This window comes from Spinacia oleracea, chromosome 6 (assembly GCF_020520425.1).
Source record: "Spinacia oleracea cultivar Varoflay chromosome 6, BTI_SOV_V1, whole genome shotgun sequence".
Taxonomy (NCBI): Eukaryota; Viridiplantae; Streptophyta; class Magnoliopsida; order Caryophyllales; family Amaranthaceae; genus Spinacia; species Spinacia oleracea.
The window spans coordinates 81,279,903-81,290,201 of NC_079492.1; the positions used below are offsets into that span (position 1 = coordinate 81,279,903).

General features: G+C 32.2%; 1 long non-coding RNA gene across 1 annotated transcript; it reads left to right on the top strand.

Moving 5' to 3' along the window:
- The first annotated feature begins 6,339 nt into the window (after window positions 1–6,339).
- Window positions 6,340–8,461, top strand: LOC130463853 (uncharacterized). Its single transcript, XR_008924035.1, has 3 exons — window positions 6,340–6,577; window positions 7,134–7,167; window positions 7,273–8,461. It is a non-coding gene; the product is annotated as an uncharacterized lncRNA (long non-coding RNA).
- Window positions 8,462–10,299: the final 1,838 nt, after the last annotated feature.

The following is a 10,299-nucleotide window of genomic DNA, read 5'->3' on the forward strand; positions in this document are numbered from 1 at the left end:
TGGTTTGACCGGCACAGAGTTTAAGGGACTTAAATTGACTTATTTAATTTAATAGGTAGTAGTTGATAGTGGGGTATTATTTTAATGTGGTTAGTGGGAGGTGGGTTAAGAGGTGGGGTTGGGGAAGAGTAGGGGTTGAATTTTTAATTATTTTTTGTATGGAGTAGGGGGTAGGTGGGTTAATAGGGGTGGAGTGAGAAATAATATAATATTGTTAGAATATTTCCATATTTAGAAACAGGTCAAGTATTAAGGGACGACACGATAAGGAAAATCGGTCAAGTATTACGGGACGGAGGGAGTATTACATTTTAAAAACAAAGTCAATTTAAAAAATTAGCCGTTAGAGCAGTATTTGTGTACGAAACCCCTATATGAACCCTTAGAAGCAATGAGTTGCTCCCACCCAATTTCCGTTCTATTCTCTTTCTATTTCTTAATTCCACTAGTAAGACTGGTTACACTACGATGATTTACTGCGAATGTCAGCGTCGGGTCTTTAAGAGGGTGTCAAGGATTGTACATCAGAATTACAAGTAGCATAATGGTTGTTATTTTTATGAGTGGATTAAAACCCACATCATATTGAGCTCAGTATTGAGATGGTGAACATGATTAAGAGGAACAAAGAGCTGAAGGAAGAGGCATCTGAGCAGAAGAAGAAGATTATGGTACATCGTTGTGTAACTATTTTTCTGCTTGCTATTTTTTTATTGGTAATTTTGTTTAAGTGATTTGACCCTTATGCATTAAAATTGAACCATTAGTATTACGTTTTATGCTTGTGTCACATAGATTATAAGGTACAAATTAAAACAACTATGGATTTTTGGTTTGGTAACAAGTTATTTTTTAAAAATAAACATAAAGGGGGGGGGGGGGGGGGGGGGGGTTAGTGAAGCCTGGGTAAATATTAAGCGATCTAAGATTTTTTAAAGAGTCGAACTCGTGACCATGGGATTCGCATATGCTTGCAGTGACCAATGTGACGTGAGGCCGGAGCCATTAATATATCTCAACTTAAAATGTATATAATGGATGGTTTGGGTGTCCCAAAGTTGTATTGCCTCCATTTTATATTGATAAGGGAGAAAGGACATGACTCTTAGAGTGCGTGTGTTACATAGTTTATCTTTTACTTATGTACATAACACAAAATAATACCAAAAGGTTATTCTAAAGAGCGACTGTATTGTTATAAATCGTAATTAAAATTTTAGAATGATCGTGTCAATAGTTCTGCTCTTTAAAAAATTTCGTCGACACGGGGCAGCCAAGAATGGTATGAGAGGGTGTTCTTTTACAACTATTTAAGATGTTTATACTTGCACCCAGACCAACAAACATTGAAATTTTGGGTACGGCTAGTTTTGTGTTTAGACATTCGTAAACATGGGTTAAGTTGGAGGTACAAATTTACGTTTATTCATGTAGACATTGAGGTGGTAATATAATTTAAGGTTTTAAAACAATGGGCAATCGCAAGTCTTTAGAGGTTATCTATGATAAATGTACATGCAAAAACTCTTGACCTTTAAAGTGGTAAACAATTCAGGGTAGTTGGATTTAAGAGACTTTAAAGCTTTTAAAAAAAAGGTATATGTAATTTGCTTAACTTCTCATATAAGGAAAAAATTACTGAAAATAAATTGAATGACATACAACATCCATCTTATCATTGTCGCTAGTAATTATTAGTTTTTTCTCCGATTCCCAATGCACCTTTTCACCTTTGCATGCACACTTGATGGATCCGTCAAGATAGGAGAAATAACCAAGTAAGGTTAATTTTAAGTTATGACCAGTAGGTTATATATAAAACATAGAAAAGCTTTTAAGACGAATACTAATTTTAGTTATAATATACTGTTATTGTCGAACATAGTAATTACATGTTTACCAAATATCATAAATTTGAATGCATTTAATTATCTTGTCGTGTTTACCAAATTTAATTAGTTTCTTGATATAGTGTAACTTTAAATATAGCCACGTTTACAAAGTACTCGTGATCGCGACGGAAGTTGAAGGGGCATGACTTATTTGTTGAAATATACAATTGGACAAGGAAATTCCATGAAATTTAATTAAAATAAAATAATATTTACATTTTAGTAGTACCATTAACAAATATAACCTACAGAGATTTTGCAACATTAATTTATTATGCACAACATAATGTTACATATCTAATTATGCACAACATAATGTTACATATCTAATTATGCACAACATAATGTTACATAATGTTACATATCTAATGGTCGAGGCTTGCTTAAACAAAATGCAAAATGATCGAATAAGAAACATGTACACATGAGCCAAAGTTTAAATAAGTTGCATACTAAAGATAATTGTAACACGTAAGTTTAATAACAATATGCATACTAAATCTAATAAGAGCAAGTGAATGTCAATAGCTTAAAGGAAGAGCAAAGGTATGCACACGGTTACTATGAGGGTTCTATAAGTATAGGGGTACTCCAGTAGGGATTAATCACTTCATTTATCTGAAAATATAGCTTCCCTCTCTATCTCTTGCAATTCTCTCTCCCACAACCACCAAAAATTGGAGGATATCCTTCTGATTGCCCAAACCACCATCTTGCATTTGATCATTTTGACGCTCGTATGAAGGAATGGGTTGACGAAAAGAAGAAGTCTTTTGCCGCGTCTTTGGATTAACATTTCGGAGCTAAGCCCTTGCTCCAATTCGGCGATATCTCTGGTCACGAAAGTTCTTCTTCAGTGGGGTCTATCCCAGAAATAAAACACCTATTTTGGTGTAAGCTCGATGATGACACCAGGCATGACTGTGTCTTTGTTTACAAGGATTGGGGAAGGCAGGTTCTGCAGGAGTTTACCAGCCATCTAATTTTGGGGAATTCTTTGGTCGAATTCGGTATGCCAATTTCCTGTATTATCAGACCGCCAACTTAAGAGGGGAAGATCGTGTTGGCTTGGAGACAATGCTCAGGTATAAGTGCGCGTGTATGTTCTGGAGGGAGGCGACATAGAAGGGACATCCGGATGTTGATGAATTGATCAAACCATACGTAGGTGGCTTGTACAATATAATTTTTAGTTTAGTATGACTATTTTAATTTATATGTTTATTTTAATCATTAAGCTTACGCTTAATTTTGTCGCCATTTGAAGTGTAATGTTAATATCCGAATGGCTTGCCAATGACAAAGTAATGGGTAGTTTGTTTTAATTCTTGTATTCTCTTATATTTTAGTTAATTTGATTTTGTTGTTTAATTTTGTTGGATTGAAGGATTAAACTTAAACGGATTAATTTTAGGCTAATTTTAAAATGTCTAATGACAATAATCGACTAATTAAACAACCAATGACAATAATGAGTAATTTACCCCCATAAAAAATCTATCTTAAAACGATACCAGGTTTTTGACTCGTACGCAAGTTATGTTGAGAATTAGGCTGGGATGGCATGTGTCTCATATCGTGTAAGACTGCTTATGTTAGAAATGACAACCTGGGTAATGATCATTGTAATGATACGCATGATACGAAATACGGCAAACGTTACGAATGATTTTCAAATATAATGAAATAATGATACGTTTATTGCGAGTTCTCATTTTAAGTTTATCACGAGGTTTTTACGTTAAATCATTGTTTGAAACACAAGGACACTTGCAAGTGTTTATGGATTACCTATGGAATATTCAACACCCAATAAATATAGTGTTCTTCATTAATGAAAGAATAAAATGGATTGAATAAATTTTAGGTAGAAGAAATAGTATTAATAACAAGTATAAATGTTGTTTAACTTCTCATATAAGGAAAATCTTAAAGATGATTTTTTTTGAAATTTCAATCCCATCTAATCAATGTCAGCTGTAATTATTACTTTATTTTTTGGATTCCCAATGCACCTTTTGACCTTCGCTTGCAAAATTGGTACATCCGTCAGAAAATGATAATTAAAGCAATCAAACTAATTTTATGTCAAATAATTTACATGGAATATAATACATACTATGAATATAAAAGGACACTATAATCCAACTCTTACCAAACTCCATTTAAATGAATGCATTCAATATGTTGTTCAAAGATGTTGTTACTCTAAATATAAGCACGTGTGAACGTGTTCTTTATAGTTTCTAAAACATAATTATTAAATTAGATTGTTCATGAACATAAATGAACGAGCTTATTAACCGAGTCAGGTTTATAAACGAGCTTTTATCTTAAACGAGCTTAGACTGTTAAAATTTATAAATTTGAAAACATTATTATTAAACTAGATTGTCCATTAACATTATTTAATTATATTGTCAATGAACATTATTAAATTTAACCATTTGAAAACATTATTATTAAGTTAGATTTGAAAACACTATTATGTGCATTTTCAAGCTAAAGAAGTAAATAAGCTTCGACAGTTGTTCAATCTCAGCTCTTTTCATCTTTACGAACATGATAGTATCCTATGATTAGTTTGACAATATCGTAATGGGTTTAGGATTTAGGGTTACAAGAAATGGGCCACGCTTCCTAAACTGCAAAAACAAAAATGCATTCAATTCGTTGTTCAAAGATATATATACTAGTATATTAAAAGGTGTTTATAACAAAGTATACGTGTAACAATGAACCCCATCCCCTCTCACAGGAAACATGACATGTTATCAACTCTGCAAGAAATATGCGTACAAATATTTCACATAGTAAGTCTCGAACATGACAACAACCAGATGTAAGGTAGAAGTCTTACCATCTTAGCCAACTATTTTTTATGATTTTTACTCCACGTAAATACATAACTTGGAATAATGAATATTTATTACGAAGTAATATGTACTAATTCCTACAATTATTTTATACTTTCACTAGATGTTGAAGGGAAAAACATTTTAATTTTCCACCAAATAATTTATATGTAGAGAAAGTAGTTCGAAGTACAATTATTCATGCTACAGTCATATTCTAATATTGAAACGAGAAACTGGAGCATCGCCCGGGCTACTAGTACACTAGTTATTACTCTAAATGTAACCACGTGTGAACGTGTTCCTTATAGATACTACCCTATTCACGTTCATGTTCGTTTGATGTAGATGAGCTCAGTCCCGATACCAAGCTATACCCCAACCAAACTCAAAGATATATTCGAGCTCGGTTCGTTAAAGATAGTTTACTTTGAACACGAATATATATAAGGAAAATCTGAAAGAAAATAAATTTAATTTTTAAAAAGACCCATATAATCAATGTCGGATCTAATTATTACTTATCTTACGCATTCCATGTATCCGTTTTGAACTTCGCAAGAAATCTTGGTGGAGAAGTAACTAAATCAAAAAATTTGAGGTCCGTTAATTTATATGTAACACAAAGTGTCATACCATCAGAAGGAATTGCATACTATGTTAAATGAAGGGCACTATAATACAACGCTTACCGAAGTTCATAAAATTGAATACATTCAATTACTTAATTATAGTTAGTGATACTTTAGATATAAGCACGTGTGAACATGATCGTTATAGATTATATCGACCTACAGTGTTGTTGCTCGATATTCATTATTCTAATAAATTAGAACATTAAAATTTAACCATTTGAAAACATAATTATTAAATTAGATTATAAATGAACACAAATGAACGAATTGTTCTGAAAGATAATTGTGCATACATTCTTTTGTGCACTTTCAAGCCCTTTTATGTAACCTATGATTATTTTGAAAATGTCGTAATGTGTTTAGAGTTCAGGGTTTAGGATTTAAACGTTGAATCAAATTACGCGTGCGTACTAACAACGTCGTAACCGTACTATATCTGTAAATGGGTGATGATGGAATTATGAAAACAACATTTTCACATGACGATCTCATGTCAGAAATAACAATCTCATACTAAAATACACTACTACGAAAATAGGAATATTCACTTGTACATAATTGAGCTTATGTAACACGTGTTGGTAACACTTTTTGAAATAAAAAATTACTAGATTATTATGTAACACTTTGGTAACATTTTTTTTAAAATGTAACACTCAAGGTAACACTTTTAACATAGGTAACATTTTATGGTAACACTTTTATAATAGGTAACATATTATAGTAACCCATTTCAAATAGGTAACATTTTATGGTAACACTTTTAAAATAGGTAACAATTTATGGTAACACTAAGAAGTGTTAATTTAGTTATTGATAAAAATTCTTGTAAACTTACTTTTGTTGAACACGTGTTGTTATGCTCTTTGACCATGGCTAGTGCAACAATTTAGTTTTATAAGCTTGGACTTGGCCCGTCTAATTAGAAAAACACACGAATTGAATAACCTCAAAATATAAATCACATCCCCCTTTCTCATTTCTCGCATCTTCCATCTTACGACGCTATACTCTGCTTCACCGGCCCTAAGACTGGTTCACCGACGCTATCAAGTATCAACTGTGGTGGGCCATCTTACGATCGTCGTCTTGAGATTAATCAAACCTGGAAACTTTGCATTAATTTCTCCAATTCCCTTCCAGGAAATAATGGGTTTGATTTCTCTATTTTAATTTCATCCCTAAATTGCGTGAGGTAATATTTTTTCTGATTATTATTTCACAAATTTTAAGCTTTTGGAAGTTTAATTTTTTTACTATAATAATTTTGTTATTTTTGCGTTATTCGAAAGGATGATAAATTGGAGGAGCAATATAAAAAATGAATTGGGCGTTCTTGCATGAACCATATGGATACTCTATGTTAGTGTTTGCTTCTCTTAAATAATTCGAAAGTGAAATGGAAATTGTTGGGGTATAATGATCTTCATCATCGGACTTATGTTTTGAATTTCTTGAATTCGTAGTCAGTTGAAAAATAACCAGATTAATTAGATTTTGTGATTAGGGTTGGATGGGGTTATGAATTATATTTTTTCTTAAGATGTTCTGTAGTGCGAATTCTGCTATTCAGATGCGAGGGAAGGGTCTAGAACTAAATTCTATCCATTCTTATGATTTCAATCAATCACCGATTCTATTATGGTTAATCGATTTTTTAACAGTGCTTTGTGATTTTAGTTGTGAAAAATTACATCCCTTGTATTTTCTTTTGGCTTCCTAGTTGATATATTTTTTTCTGTAATGTTCAGATGAATAATAAACCTATTCTCAATCACAATCAAGGTTTGATCACCTCAGAATAGATTAGAGCATCGTTTATCTTGAATTTTTTATTAGATTAATTAAAACTAAATTTTTACAAATCATGTTTGTTTAATTTGAATACAGAATAGCAGAAGAAAAGCAACAATTATGGTCATACGGTCATGATTAAGGAGGCTTAGGTTGAATCAATGAACTAGTATGCACTATAGGATACAAAGAGATCTGATAACAAGTACACTCTTTTGTATTCTTTTCAGATTGTTATAGGTGGCGTCTCTATAATGTTTCTCTGCTTTCAAGTTATTGTTCCCGCTATACAAACGTTTTGAGATTTGTACAATGGCTTTCAATTTATATTTATATTTTAGATTGTATCTTAAGTTATCTAGTGTCATGTATGCAAAATTTATTCTAAATTTAAACTGCACTTACGTAATTGTATTTGCAGTTCCGCAGCAGTTTCTGAGGGTTGACCAACTTGATGCAGTTTTATTGGTGTTACTGTTGGATGATTGGTTTATATTAAGTGTTGGTTGTTTTTTAGTAACATGTGTGTATTACGCTTTTTTCTGTTGCACCTATTGTTGTCCAGTTTAAGAAGGTGTTAAGATGTTTTGTTTGGTGTTGCAGTCCGCTTTTCATAATTGGGTGGTTCTAAGAGGGTCCTCGTTGCTTTGGTTGGTGCTAACAGGAGCTTGTTGCAGTTTTGTTCAGTTGTGTTGGCATGTTGTGGCCTATTTTTTGTTTTTGGGTGAAGTCGGCTAGGCAGTGGACCGTAGTTGAATATTTGACTTTGGCTTTTCAGCAAGAACTTCTGTATTTCTTTGTTTTGCTTGTGTTGGTTGTTTATGTGCTTTGTTTATGCTAATGTACTTGCAAAATTGGAGGCATACTTAGTATTTTGGGTACTACTTGCAAAGTTGCAGTTAGCATGATCATGTTGAAGCTTTCAGGTTTTTTTTGCTGTGCTGCAGCCCTTTCTCTTCTGCTTTTCTACAGATGAAGCTGCTCGTTGGTGGTGTTGTCTGCAGTATGCTTTTCATTTGGTCCAGGCATTGTGGAAGGCAACAACTTGCCTAGCAGTCATGTCTCCGCTCTTGTTTGCAGTTGTATTTTACTTAGCTTGTAATTAGTTAGGCTAGCTTTTTCTTTTTGGCTTGCGTTTGTTGGCTTGCCTAGGTTTTTGTTTGGTATAGCTTGTACAAACTCCCCTCCCGTTTGATTTTAATATATTGCTTATTTACATTAAAAAAATATTGGATGGATGCCTCCTAATTCTTGTAAATACTTTTTGGTTCTAATGAATTTCTTACCAATTTAATTAATTTTTAATGGTTTTATCAATTTTCTATTATTTATTATTTATTTATAAATTATTATTATTATTATTATTATTATTATTATTATTATTATTATTATTATTATTATTATTATTATTATTATTATTATTATTATTATTATTATTATTTTGCTACCATGAATATATATGGCAATGTGTTACCTAATAATTAAATTTGGTGTTACTTGAGAGGTAGAAAGAGATCCAAACGATCAAATAAAGTGTTACTGTAGGTCTAACAAATTATTGAAAAGTGTTCCTATAGAAAGGTTAATGTTACTTAATAGATTGTGAGTAACACTTTGAAAATGTTACTGTAATTTTTAAAAAGTGTTACATAAGAGTGAGTAAAGTAACATTTGTAAAAGTGCTACCCTAGGCATTCAAAAATGTTACCTAAGAGCATAGGGAACATGAGCGGATGTATCACCCACTAAAGTGTTACATATGGTCTATGGTAACACTTTAAACCATTTAGGTAACACTTATACGGTGTTACTTAAGGTTCATTTTGTAGTAGTATATGAAACGTTGAATATAGAGCGGTCAAGTGTGATAAGCGTTTCACAGGATTATATAGAGCGGTTATCTGTGTTGACAGTTTCATGTTATAAATAATTTAGAGCGCCTAGGAGAGTTAACTGTTATATATGTTTTTACCCTAACAAATAAATAAAAAAGCTAATAACATATAGAGCGGTGGTGCATACCGTGTACTATATACCAATTACAAAAAAGGGAAAAAAGGTAACTCTACCAAATTTGCGGAAATTTGCGCGGAATCTCCGAAATTCACGAAACCTCAAAACTATGTCTTACGCAAAACCATCCAAAACCTAATTAATTAGTCTTCTCTACTCCGTATTACTCACAAACTGCTATCACAATTAATTCACCACCACTAATTGATCTCCCGTCGACTCAAAACTGTGTACCACCACCACCGCCGTCAAGGTTGTACGACCACCGCACGTCACTCTCCACCCCTTTGAATTTCGAGGTTAGTCCTTAATTTTGTATTACTAATTTATCCTTTCAATATTATTAATTATCAGATTGTAATGCCTAAGTATGAAATTCTTGTTGTAATACGTATTAGAATAGATTTTCAATGAATTTTAGGTCTAATAATTACCACTTGATGAATAAAAAAGAAGAGAGTAGTAATTAAATAGAATTACAGTTAATTCAGTAGAATTGTGGTCGAAAGAATATGATGAATTTAGTCTAATTAAACTGATATTTTTTTGGTAAATACAATTTAAGATGAATAAAGTTAAAATTCCTAATTAGAGAAACAAAGAGGGGAAGGGAAAATTGTTGTCTTACAGTTTGGGGGAAGCCATGGTTTACAGCTGGGAGGAGGAATACAGAGAAAGAAAGAGTGGGGAAGAGAAAACTGAAATACAGAGCAATATTTTTTTTTCTGGTTTTTTATGGGATCTTATGTAATGTTTTGAATTTTTTCAGCTTAAATAAGTGTAAAGTGGGGTCTCTTGATTTCAACTTCTGATATTACGTTTTTGAATAAATTATGCCATATGGGAATTAAACCGGTAATAACTCTGTAAGTATGAACGAAACTTGGTTTCAAATAAAACTTTTGATATAACGGCATATTCCAAATTCTGGCTTTTTATGGTATCTTATATAAAGTTTTGAATTTTTTAGTATAAACAACTGGGATCTTATGTAAAGTTAGACTAGAACTAGTAGAAATTGCATGCTCGTAAGAAAAAATTCATACGGGGCATGCTAAATACTTGGGTTCTGCTGGCAATATAATAGGATGATGACTACATTATTAAACT